The following is a 13,616-nucleotide window of genomic DNA, read 5'->3' as shown; positions in this document are numbered from 1 at the left end:
CTGGAGGGGACTCAGAATTTCATTTTCCTCCATCCAGTCTAGAAGGCGGTCCAAGAGAAGGCGGGAAAATAGATTTTGGGGGACATCTATAAGGCTGATCGGCCTGTAGTTGGCTGGGGGAAGAGGAGAAACCTTTTTGAAAATCGGCACTATCTCCGCCCCCAGCCAAGTACAGGGGATCTCCGTACCTCCCGCGATGGAATTGAAAAGAATGAGGAGGTACGGGCCCCATATCTCTGGATGATGTCTAAAGAGGTCACCGGGCAATCTGTCAAGTCCCGGGGCCTTCCCCTTCGCCAGTCTCTCTATTGCACTGACCACCTCGCCGTGGGTAAATTCCAATCCAGCTACAGTGTTGGATGTAACATCAGAGGCCACATCATTGGCAGATTCAGAGGTGTCTTGGTACAATTTGCCAAAGTGGTCTTCCCAAACAGAAGATGCAATGTTTGGCTCCACTGCAGCTTTGGGTTCACCTGTGCCAGTGTTAACCAAAGACCAAAATGTTCTAGAATCCCTCGCTTCTAACGCTAGGGAAAGGTCCTGCCATCTGTTCCAATCCCATTCCAACCTTGCCAGTGTCATCGCTTCCCTATATTTCCACCTCAGCTTGGCGACCTTACCCGTATCAGAACCTGCTTTTATTGTAGCTATTAGCTCAGACTTGATCTTTTTATAGGAAGAATTGTACCAGGTTGAGGTTCTGGTCTTTTTTTTCCGTGGGACTACCACTGGGTAGAAAACCTCGCCTAGAGCTCCCACTAGGTCTACATGGATTTGGGCCAATTTCTCGTTAAAGTCTGGTGGTCTAGGCTGGTTAATTGATTCATCCATTTCTTTTAGCGTGGGGAGTGCCAATTCATAGATTTTACTGATGCTCTCTTCTGAGTTTGCCAGTTTCCCCCATTTTACCCTACGTCTATTGGAGCTAAGAACCAGATTCCCTGGATCTTCACTGGGATTGGCGGAAAGTGACCCAACCGCAGGTGAAGGGTGCACCATATCTAACAAAAGTGCGTTGTGGTCACTGTCTGTTCTTACAATTACCCTAAAATCCTGGACCCTGGACCACAGACCAATGTCCACAAAAATATAATCCAACCTCGATTCATGGTCCTTCCTATTGAAGGTACACAATGAAGGGATGTCAGAGGGAGTGCGTCCATTACAGGCCCTTAGCACAAAATGTAATGTTAGGGACACGATTTACACTGCGAGAGGGGACCAAGATTTAGGGTGGGGGGATTGACATGGCGGAACACCCCAAAAGTCATCTTCAGCAGCAAGGGCACCATCCTTTAAACCGTCCAGTGGTTCCAAATGACAATTAAGATCTCCGCCTATCATTATCTTGAAATCAGCGGGGAGTTGACCCAGAAATGACGAAAGATCTTCTAGTGTAGGTGATTCCTTGGCCGCACTGACTGGGCAAGAGTATACATTAATAATTGCCAGATTTAAAGCATTGGGCCACTTGAGTAGAACACACTGTATGTCATGCGAGAACGTAGGTACATTCTCCGCAATACACCCAATGTTACTGGCTACCCAGACCGCCAAACCACCTGAGGGCCTCCCCTTACCACTCCACCTGGCTTTGATTTCAAAAACTGCATATCCTGCTCTACACAGGGGTTCCCTAGCCCATGTCTCTTGGAAGAGACAGATATCGCTGCTGCCTTCTAGCGAGTCCCAATCATTTGTGTGTAGTTTGTTAACAATGCCCGCCACATTCCAGGACAAAACTTTCAAGGTTTCGACCGGAAGATTTAATCCCTGCCCCCCAGGTTTCTCTAGTTCAGTGTCCGATGATGGAACTACGCGCCCTTGCAATGATGTTCCCAAGATGGATAAGACAGTGGATGTTAAGTTAGGACCAGGTGGGACTACGGATGTTAGGTTGTGACCAGGTCGACTATGGGGTAAGTTACTTGTTTGTCCCTGGGAGCTAGTAGGAGTTATGTTTTTCCCAGGGGATGCATCAATTTCTCGGATGGTGACATCAATATCGCCTACAGATTAACTAGCGATACTTCGATTACATCGTGAGGATGCACCCTTTTGAAGTCAATCGACCTGATCAAGGCAACTGAATCTGTTGGGGTGTACGTAGTTGCCATAAGCAGGGATAACATTACGGGTGGGCCTATATCTTGACCCATCAACAGCAAAACCCACCCTTGTCCAACCATCGTCCCTCCTCATAGCCAGATCACGTACATTAGGGTAGAAATATGACAAGGGAACCAATTCTATGGAGGTATTTCCTGAACTCCCAAGCCAGTTACAGATGTAGGTAGCAACCTGGGGACTCTTAAAGCTTACAATTATGCAATCCCCCACTCTTTTCTTAGCGGTATACCCAACCCATGGAACCCTTCTAACCATAAGAACTTCTCCTCTTAGATTGGGTGGTAAAGGCCTTTGTATATTTAACCAGCTGATCACCTTATTACGTAGGGAGTCGTAGGATTCGACCACGTCGTTGGAAAGCTCTGGGACCCCCATCAGAATCACAGTATAGGCTGCCGCCTCCGGGGGGAGGTTAACTGCTTTCCGTCGGTTGCTGGAACTAGCTGACCGATTTGGGCAGTTAGCTGTTTCATTTGGTGGTCTCTCCTGGCTAGGTAAGCTGGCCGTAGAGGGAAGCTTTGACCTCCTAATGGTTGGTACTGGAGGCAGTTGTCTAGGAAGGGGTACAGGAGCTGGTTGTGGCACCGGGGCTATGCTAGGGTTTTCCCGGAGGGAGCTATTGGTAGATAAGGGGCCACAGTTGTTGTAACAATAGGAGAGTAAGAAGACCCGGCATTATCCCCATGGGCTCTATGTGTGCTTACTCTTGGCCCTAGCTGATCGCCACCACTAGCACTTAGTCTTTCTATAGCTAGAAGTCTAGCCTCTATAGAGTCTAATTTGAGGGAAAGAGGATCCAAGAGGCTTTTGAAAATACCAGTGAGTGAGCAGGTGATGTGCTCTGAGGTGTTGAGAACATCCCCACCAAAAATGAAAGGGCCGGTGTAAGCGGGTATAAGAGTGCGAGGTGGGGTGCTTGCCGTTTCCAAATCGTTCCCCGTTACGGATGTTCCAGGGGCAACCAGGCTATCCTCGGTAGTGTTCACTATAGGGTCAACTTTAGCCCTTTTGGCGCCTTTGGACTTCCTAGATCTTTTCCTTTTCGGGGCAGCATCTTCTCTGTGGCCCATGTATTCAGTTAATGTAAGACCATCCCCCTGAGCCCTAGATGATACTAACTCAACAGTGGGGGGGTTCCACCTCATCAGTGTTGCGTAGTGAGTCTCTGTCCCTATATGAGTTTGATGGTGTCCTTAGCTGTTGAAGAACAGACTCTATGGTTTGGTCAATACTGTCCATGAGTGGTAAGTGCGTGGCATCAAGAAATAATGGTGACCTAGCATTAGATGATGACCCTGGTGTAGCCAGATGTGAATTTTCTATACCCTCCGCAATTTGCTTTTCCAACACAGTGAGACCCTTATTAACCACTATGTTTGCCTTAGCTAGAAAGTTATCCAAAGTACCTGAGACCATGGAAGTTGCCTTGCTTCTAGTTTCTCTAGTGGCCATTTTGTTAACTCCAAGCTTCTGGGCAGCCAGGCAAGACGGTAAAAGTACCTGGGAGTAGGGCGTTAGGGGGGTAGCCCGGTCCGGTCTCAACCGTTCTCTAACGGCCTCAGCCCGGCGCCCGCCCGCGTGCGTCCCGCGATGCGGGAGCAAAAGACTAGTATTGTACTTTCCGGACAGTGGGCGTGGAGGCGTGTTGGCGGAGCGGGAAGAGAACCCAGGTGCGGCCGATTAAGGTGTTGCTTGGCCCCCTGGTCCTCGCAGTCCCGATGCGCGCCCGTCAGAAGATCCCACTGCCTTGGTCCAGTAACTGCAGGCAGAGCGGCAAAACGGAAAAACTGCAAAGTCCCAGTGCCTCCAATGTACTTCCACGAACAGCCCAGTAATTATGCAAAAACAAGCAGCAGAGTCTGCAGCCTCGAGCGGCACCCGGGTAGCGCGGGCCGCGAGGCGCTGTTAAAGGCGTGTGGGCGGAGCGGGAAGAGAACCCAGGTGCGGCCGATTAAGGTGTTGCTTGGCCCCCTGGTCCTCACAGTCCCGCTGCGCGCCCGTCAGAAGATCCCACTGCCTTGGTCCAGTAACTGCGGGCAGAGCGGCAAAACGGCAAAACTGCAAAGCCCCAGTGCCTCCAATGTACTTCCACGAGCAGCCCAGTAATTATGCGAAAACAAGCAGCAGAGTCTGCAGCCTCGAGCGGCACCATGTCATGAATGATGTAATATGTGACATCATCAGCAGCGGATTAAAGGGCGGGCGAGTTATAGTTAGTACTACTAACTATAACGTGGGAATTTCAATGGTTTTGTACGAGTGAAATGTCCAACTAACGATAACACCCCTAAAACCTACTTTTTTTTGTGAATTTCTAAGGTTTTTTAAATGCTAATTCCTAACTATAACAGGCCTCAAACCTATGTTTTTTTCTGGGAATTTCAAAGGTTTTTTAAACGCTAATTCCTAACTATAACCTGCCTGAAACCTGTGTTTTTTTCAGTGAATTTCAAAGGTTTTGTAAATGACAATTTTTAAATATATTTATTGTTATTTTATAAAAACAAATATACTGATTTTCTAAATTTTTTTAAACTTTATTTTCAGATATTTTATTTTTTAAATTACATTATAATTACATTATACATTACATTACAAAATATACTTTCTCAGAATGAATTACTTTAGTTTAAATACTTTGCAAATAGGCAATAGACTTTTAAATACAGTAGTCACAATTGTTGCAATGGGAAACTCAATTTCATACACAATGCAACATTGAGCTCAATGTGAATTTCTAGTTAAATGTAATTAATTACTTTTTGGATTACTTTTCTAATCACATGGCTGGATCCTAAATTCAGTCCTGAGACATCACCTGTAAACAGTTGAGTAAAAGCATTTTGGTACAGTAGTGATTTTTAAGGAATTTTATTGTATTTCAAAAGATGACACCAATGTTATCCTACGGGAGGAAATTCACTTATCAGGTAAGTAGTGTTAACGTTACTTTTTCTTACTCCGTGGTGGATCCTGGTTCCAGCATGGGTGCATCTCCTGTAAACAGACGAAAGAATGCGTTTAAGTCAACAGGCAATTTTTAAGGAATATTTTTTGTTTGTGAAAATAGACACTTAGAAACTTTTCTGGTGAAAACCACACAATGGATTCCTAGGTAAGGAAATACAAGTTACTGGTAAGTAAGGTTAGAATTACTTTTCAGGATCAGTACTGGGCTCAAAGAAGCAGCACTGAGGTCACTCCTGATAACAGGCGAGTAAATCACAATTCGTAGTTCTGCTGATTTTATAAGTTCAAAAACTCCACACTTAAAAGAATTTCCAAGTGAAACCACTAAATGTTCGCCTATGGAAGGAAATTCAAGTTACTGGTAAGTATGGTTAGAATTACTTTTCATGGTCAGTGCTGGGCTAAAAGATGCAATTGCAAAAACAACAAGTGATGGACCGAATGTGGATCAATGTCACACACTCCCCCAGTCAAAAGATCTGGGCCCAAATCCATCGTTTTTTTGCACTCCACACCACCCTGGGTTAGACAATGGCGATATGCAAATCAGCTCTGACCCTGTTGCCCGATGGGAACAGTCCAGTCCGAACTACAAAAGCCATGTCCTTCCCAGAACGGAATCAAGCATCCGAGGACCGGACCGGTTTCGAGGTAACACCTCTCATCAGCCCGGCTAGCTTGACTCCAAGTGGTGTGGAGTGCCTGGGACCCACGTCTGGGCATCCCCAGCGCACTTAGGGCAGCAATTGCAAAAACAACAAGTGATGGACCGAATGTGGATCAATGTCACACACTCCCCCAGTCAAAAGATCTGGGCCCAAATCCATCGTTTTTTTGCACTCCACACCACCCTGGGTTAGACAATGGCGATATGCAAATCAGCTCTGACCCTGTTGCCCCATGGGAACAGTCCAGTCCGAACTACAAAAGCCATGTCCTTCCCAGAACGGAATCAAGCATTCGAGGACCCGACCGGTTTCGAGGTAACACCTCTCATCAGCCCGGCTAGCCTGACTCCAAGTGGTGTGGAGTGCCTGGGACCCACGTCTGGGCATCCCCAGCGCACTTAGGGCAGCAATTGCAAAAACAACAAGTGATGGACCGAATGTGGATCAATGTCACACACTCCCCCAGTCAAAAGATCTGGGCCCAAATCCATCGTTTTTTTGCACTCCACACCACCCTGGGTTAGACAATGGCGATATGCAAATCAGCTCTGACCCTGTTGCCCCATGGGAACAGTCCAGTCCGAACTACAAAAGCCATGTCCTTCCCAGAACGGAATCAAGCATCGGAGGACCGGACCGGTTTCGAGGTAACACCTCTCATCAGCCCGGCTAGCTTAACTCCAGTGGTGTGGAGTGCCTGGGACCCACGTCTGGGCATCCCCAGCGCACTTAGGGCAGCAATTGCAAAAACAACAAGTGATGGACCGAATGTGGATCAATGTCACACACTCCCCCAGTCAAAAGATCTAGGCCCAAATCCATTGTTTTTTTGCACTCCACACCACGCTGGGTTAGACAATGGCGATATGCAAATCAGCTCTGACCCTGTTGCCCCATGGGAGCAGTCCAGTCCGAACTACAAAAGCCATGTCCTTCCCAGAACGGAATCAAGCATCCGAGGACCGGACCGGTTTCGAGGTAACACCTCTCATCAGCCCGGCTAGCTTGACTCCAAGTGGTGTGGAGTGCCTGGGACCCACGTCTGGGCATCCCCAGCGCACTTAGGGCAGCAATTGCAAAAACAACAAGTGATGGACCGAATGTGGATCAATGTCACACACTCCCCCAGTCAAAAGATCTGGGCCCAAATCCATCGTTTTTTGCACTCCACACCACCCTGGGTTAGACAATGGCGATATGAAAATCAGCTCTGACCCTGTTGCCCCATGGGAACAGTCCAGTCCGAACTACAAAAGCCATGTCCTTCCCAGAACGGAATCAAGCATCCGAGGACCGGACCGGTTTCGAGGTAACACCTCTCATCAGCCCGGCTAGCTTGACTCCAAGTGGTGTGGAGTGCCTGGGACCCACGTCTGGGCATCCCCAGCGCACTTAGGGCAGCAATTGCAAACGCAACAAGTGATGGACCGAATGTGGATCAATGTCACACACTCCCCCAGTCAAAAGATCTGGGCCCAAATCCATAGTTTTTTTGCACTCCACACCACCCTGGGTTAGACAATGGCGATATGCAAATCAGCTCTGACCCTGTTGCCCCATGGGAACAGTCCAGTCCGAACCACAAAAGCCATGTCCTTCCCAGAACGGAATCAAGCATCCGAGGACCGGACCGGTTTCGAGGTAACACCTCTCATCAGCCCGGCTAGCTTGACTCCAAGTGCTGTGGAGTGCCTGGGACCCACGTCTGGGCATCCCCAGCGCACTCAGGGCAGCAATTGCAAAAACAACAAGTGATGGACCGAATGTGGATCAATGTCACACACTCCCCCAGTCAAAAGATCTGGGCCCAAATCCATCGTTTTTTTGCACTCCACACCACCCTGGGTTAGACAATGGCGATATGCAAATCAGCTCTGACCCTGTTGCCCCATGGGAACAGTCCAGTCCGAACTACAAAAGCCATGTCCTTCCCAGAACGGAATCAAGCATCCGAGGACCGGACCGGTTTCGAGGTAACACCTCTCATCAGCCCGGCTAGCTTGACTCCAAGTGGTGTGGAGTGCCTGGGACCCACGTCTGGGCATCCCCAGCGCACTTAGGGCAGCAATTGCAAAAACAACAAGTGATGGACCGAATGTGGATCAATGTCACACACTCCCCCAGTCAAAAGATCCGGGCCCAAATCCATCGTTTTTTTTCACTCCACACCACCCTGGGTTAGACAATGGCGATATGCAAATCAGCTCTGACCCTGTTGCCCCATGGGAACAGTCCAATCCGAACTACAAAAGCCATATCCTTCTCAGAACGGAATCAAGCATCCAAGGACCGGACCGGTTTCGAGGTAACACCTTTCATCAGCCCGGCTAGCTTGACTCCAAGTGGTGTGGAGTGCCTGGGACCCATGTCTGGGCATCCCCAGCGCACTTAGGGCAGCAATTGCAAAAACAAAAAGTGATGGACCGAATGTGGATCAATGTCACACACTCCCCCAGTCAAAAGATCTGGGCCCAAATCCATCGTTTTTTTGCACTCCACACCTCCCTGGGTTAGACAATGGCGATATGCAAATCAGCTCTGACCCTGTTGCCCCATGGGAACAGTCCAGTCCGAACTACAAAAGCCATGTCCTTCCCAGAACGGAATCAAGCATCCGAGGACCGGACCAGTTTCGAGGTAACACCTCTCATCAGCCCGGCTAGCTTGACTCCAAGTGGTGTGGAGTGCCTGGGACCCACGTCTAGGCATCCCCAGCGCACTTAGGGCAGCAATTGCAAAAACAACAAGTGATGGACCGAATGTGGATCAATGTCACACACTCCCCCAGTCAAAAGATCTGGGCCCAAATCCATCGTTTTTTTGCACTCCACACCACCCTGGGTTAGACAATGGCGATATGCAAATCAGCTCTGACCCTGTTGCCCCATGGGAACAGTCCAGTCCGAACTACAAAAGCCATGTCCTTCCCAGAACGGAATCAAGCATCCGAGGACCGGACCGGTTTCGAGGTAACACCTCTCATCAGCCCGGCTAGCTTGACTCCAAGTGGTGTGGAGCGCCTGGGACCCACGTCTGGGCATCCCCAGCGCACTTAGGGCAGCAATTGCAAAAACAACAAGTGATGGACCGAATGTGGATCAATGTCACACACTCCCCCAGTCAAAAGATCTGGGCCCAAATCCATGGTTTTTTTGCACTCCACAGTGCCAAAAAACGATGGATTTGGGCCCAGATCTTTTGACTGGGTTGAATGTGTGACATTGATCCACATTCGGTCCATCGCCTGTTTTGTTTGCAATTGCCGCCATAAGTGTGCTGGGGATGCTCAGACGTGGGTCCCAGGCACTCCACACCACTGGAGTCAAGCTAGCCGGGCTGATGAGAGGTGTTACCTCGAAACCGGTCCGGTCCTCGGATGCTTGATTCCGTTCTGGGAAGGACATGGCTTTTGTAGTTCGGACTGGACTGTTCCCATGGGGCACAGGGTCAGAGCTGATTTGCATATCGCCATTGTCTAACCCAGGGTGGTGTGGAGTGCAAAAAAACGATGGATTTGGGCCCAGATCTTTTGACTGGGTTGAATGTGTGACATTGATCCACATTCGGTCCATCGCCTGTTTTGTTTGCAATTGCCGCCATAAGTGTGCTGGGGATGCTCAGACATGGATCCCAGGCACTCCACACCACTGGGGTCAAGCTAGCCGGGCTGATGAGAGGTGTTACCTCGAAACCGGTCCAGTCCTCGGATGCTCGATTCCGTTCTGGGAAGGACATGGCTTTTGTAGTTCGGACTGGACTGTTCCCATGGGGCACAGGGTCAGAGCTGATTTGCATATCGCCATTGTCTAACCCAGGGTGGTGTGGAGTGCAAGAAAATGATGGATTTGGGCCCAGATCTTTTGACTGGGTTGAATGTGTGACATTGATCCACATTCGGTCCATCGCCTGTTTTGTTTGCAATTGCCGCCATAAGTGTGCTGGGGATGCTCAGACGTGGGTCCCAGGCACTCCACACCACTGGAGTCAAGCTAGCTGGGCTGATGAGAGGTGTTACCTCGAAACCGGTCCGGTCCTCGGATGCTTGATTCCGTTCTGGGAAGGACATGGCTTTTGTAGTTCGGACTGGACTGTTCCCATGGGGCACAGGGTCAGAGCTGATTTGCATATCGCCATTGTCTAACCCAGGGTGGTGTGGAGGGCAAAAAAATGATGGATTTGGGCCCAGATCTTTTGACTGGGTTGAATGTGTGACATTGATCCACATTCGGTCCATCGCCTGTTTTGTTTGCAATTGCCGCCATAAGTGTGCTGAGGATGCTCAGACGTGGGTCCCAGGCACTCCACACCACTGGAGTCAAGCTAGCCGGGCTGATGAGAGGTGTTACCTTGAAACCGGTCCGGTCCTCGGATGCTTGATTCATTTCTGGGAAGGACATGGCTTTTGTAGTTCGGACTGGACTGTTCCCATGGGGCACAGGGTCAGAGCTGATTTGCATATCGCCATTGTCTAACCCAGGGTGGTGTGGAGTGCAAAAAAACGATGGATTTGGGCCCAGATCTTTTGACTGGGTTGAATGTTAGACATTGATCCACATTCGGTCCATCGCCTGTTTTGTTTGCAATTGCCGCCATAAGTGTGCTGAGGATGCTCAGACGTGGGTCCCAGGCACTCCACACCACTGGAGTCTAGCTAGCCGGGCTGATGAGAGGTGTTACCTCGAAACCGGTCCGGTCCTCGGATGCTTGATTCCGTTCTGGGAAGGACATGGCTTTTGTAGTTCGGACTGGACTGTTCCCATGGGGCACAGGGTCAGAGCTGATTTGCATATTGCCATTGTCTAACCCAGGGTGGTGTGGAGTGCAAAAAACGATGGATTTGGGCCCAGATCTTTTGACTGGGTTGAATGTGTGACATTGATCCACATTCGGTGCATCGCCTGTTTTGTTTGCAATTGCCGCCATAAGTGTGCTGGGGATGCTCAGACGTGGGTCCCAGGCACTCCACACCACTGGAGTCAAGCTAGCCGGGCTGATGAGAGGTGTTACCTCGAAACCGGTCCGGTCCTCGCATGCTTGATTCCGTTCTGGGAAGGACATGGCTTTTGTAGTTCGGACTGGACTGTTCCCATGGGGCACAGGGTCAGAGCTGATTTGCATATCGCCATTGTCTAACCCAGGGTGGTGTGGAGTGCAAAAAAACGATGGATTTGGGCCCAGATCTTTTGACTGGGTTGAATGTGTGACATTGATCCACATTCGGTCCATCGCCTGTTTTGTTTGCAATTGCCGCCATAAGTGTGCTGGGGATGCTCAGACGTGGGTCCCAGGCACTCCACACCACTGGAGTCAAGCTAGCCGGGCTGATGAGAGGTGTTACCTCGAAACCGGTCCGGTCCTCGGATGCTTGATTCCGTTCTGGGAAGGACATGGCTTTTGTAGTTCGGACTGGACTGTTCCCATGGGGCACAGGGTCAGAGCTGATTTGCATATCGCCATTGTCTAACCCAGGGTGGTGTGGAGTGCAAAAAAACGATGGATTTGGGCCCAGATCTTTTGACTGGGTTGAATGTGTGACATTGATCCACATTCGGTCCATCGCCTGTTTTGTTTGCAATTGCCGCCATAAGTGTGCTGGGGATGCTCAGACGTGGGTCCCAGGCACTCCACACCACTGGAGTCAAGCTAGCCGGGCTGATGAGAGGTGTTACCTCAAAACCGGTCCGGTCCTCGGATGCTTGATTCCGTTCTGGGAAGGACATGGCTTTTGTAGTTCGGACTGGACTGTTCCCATGGGGCACAGGGTCAGAGCTGATTTGCATATCGCCATTGTCTAACCCAGGGTGGTGTGGAGTGCAAAAACACGATGGATTTGGGCCCAGATCTTTTGACTGGGTTGAATGTGTGACATTGATCCACATTCGGTCCATCGCCTGTTTTGTTTGCAATTGCCGGGCTAAAAGATGCAGCACTAGGTTCTCTCCTGATAACAGGTGAGTAAATCAGAATTCGTAGTTCGGCTGATTTTACAGGAATATTTGTACGTTTCAAAAATCAACACTTTTCTACTGCAAACCACACAATGGATTCCTACGGAAGAAAATACAAGTTACTGTAAGTACACTTAGAATTACTTTTCAGGGTCAGTGCTGGGCTAAAAGATGCCACACTGCGTTCTCTCCTGATAACAGGTGAGCAAATCGGAATTCGTAGTTCGGCTGATTTTACAGGAACATTTGTACAATGGTGAAGGAAGGGGGCGGGGCCTGAGGTGACATGTGTACAAACACGCTCTGTGGCGCGTTTTAAGTTGCAGGATTAAGTGCCCTTGAATCCTGAGGTCCCCTGGGGGCCAACTAACCCACCCGATACCTCTAGTATGCGACAGGGGGCTGCGATGCAGAAAGGGATCCTGAGGCCACGCCCCTTTTTACAACACTCTGCAACGCTGCTATATGTTAGTGTGTGAAAGTTTTCATAAATGGATATGTACTGCATAATTGTCTAAAGAATGCATTTGTCATATATGATGAATGCATAACTGCAGAACTATAAGGAAGTGTTGTACCATGAAACTGGAACTCTTTAGCTACAGTGTGCTCAGCTACTTCCGAAGGACACACAGATGCAACATATGCACATAAATATGTTGAAAGTCTGTTGTTACCTCTCCACTGCTGCTTAAACTGCACGCATGTGGTGGGTGATACAGGCACCCTTGCACCATGGTGTAAGAATTAAGCATGGGCGAATTTTGAGAATCTGGCGTTCGCAAATTTGCGTATTTGCGAACTCGCAATCCGCAAAATCAGCGAATTCTCGCGAATTTGCGGATTTTGTTTTGTGTTCGCAAGGGTTTCTGCCAGTTCACGAGGGTTTTGTACCAGTTCCCAATTGCGAACTTACTTGTCGGCTCGCAACGGTCGCGACTATGTTGTTTCTACATCTGGTTCATCATCACAGGTTCCCATCACCCTCTGTTTCACCACTGCCACCCTCTGTTTCACCCATGTCACCCTCGGGTACATCAATGCCACCCTCTGGTTCATCATCACTGTAGATTATGGGGGGGAAAAGCAAGCACACCTGCCCTGCTTCAACTGACATGAATTAATTTGGGGTTGATTTATTAATGTGTCACTGTTTTAAAATTCCAGTCTGGCACCTGCTTCCTTATCTGTAATTTGCTTTCTGTTGCAGTGCAACTTTTTTTCCAGGACCTTTGTGGCCTACTTGTAGCTATTCTATGAGCCTGCTGTGAGGGTCAAGTCAAGTCAAGTCAAGTCATAAAATTTGTATAGCGCACTACATACCCAGAGGGTTTCAAGGCGCTTAGGAGGAGGAGGATTATTGTCAAATATCCACGTTTTAAGCTGCTTTCTGAACGCTAGGTGGTTCTGGGTGAGGCGGAGGTAAGCGGGGAGTGAGTTCCATGTTTTAGCAGCCAGGTAAGAAAAGGATCTGCCTCCCATGGTGGTCTTGTTGATGCGAGGTACAGTGGCGAGGGCTTGGTCGGAAGAGCGTAGTTGGCGGGAGGGGGTGTAGAAGGACAGTCGAGAGTTGAGGCAGTCTGGTCCGATGTCGTAAAGTGATTTGTGTGCGTGGGTGAGCAGTCGGAAAGTGATCCTCTTATTGACGGGTAGCCAGTGGAGGTCTTTAAGGTGACCAGAGATGTGTTCGTTGCGTGGGATGTCTAGTATGAGCCTGGCTGAGGCGTTTTGGATTCGTTGGAGTTTCTTCTGGAGTTTAGCGGTGGTACCTGCGTAGAGGGTGTTTCCGTAGTCCAGTCGGCTCGTGACCAGGGCGTGAGTGACTGTTTTCCTAGTTTCGGAGGGGATCCAGCGAAATGTTTTTCTGAGCATGCGAAGAATGTTGAAGCAGGAAGAG

Source organism: Lissotriton vulgaris, chromosome 7 (assembly GCF_964263255.1).
Source record: "Lissotriton vulgaris chromosome 7, aLisVul1.2, whole genome shotgun sequence".
Classification (NCBI taxonomy): Eukaryota; Metazoa; Chordata; class Amphibia; order Caudata; family Salamandridae; genus Lissotriton; species Lissotriton vulgaris.
The sequence above is the reverse complement of the archived record's forward strand: the minus strand, read 5'-3'. Positions refer to the sequence as shown.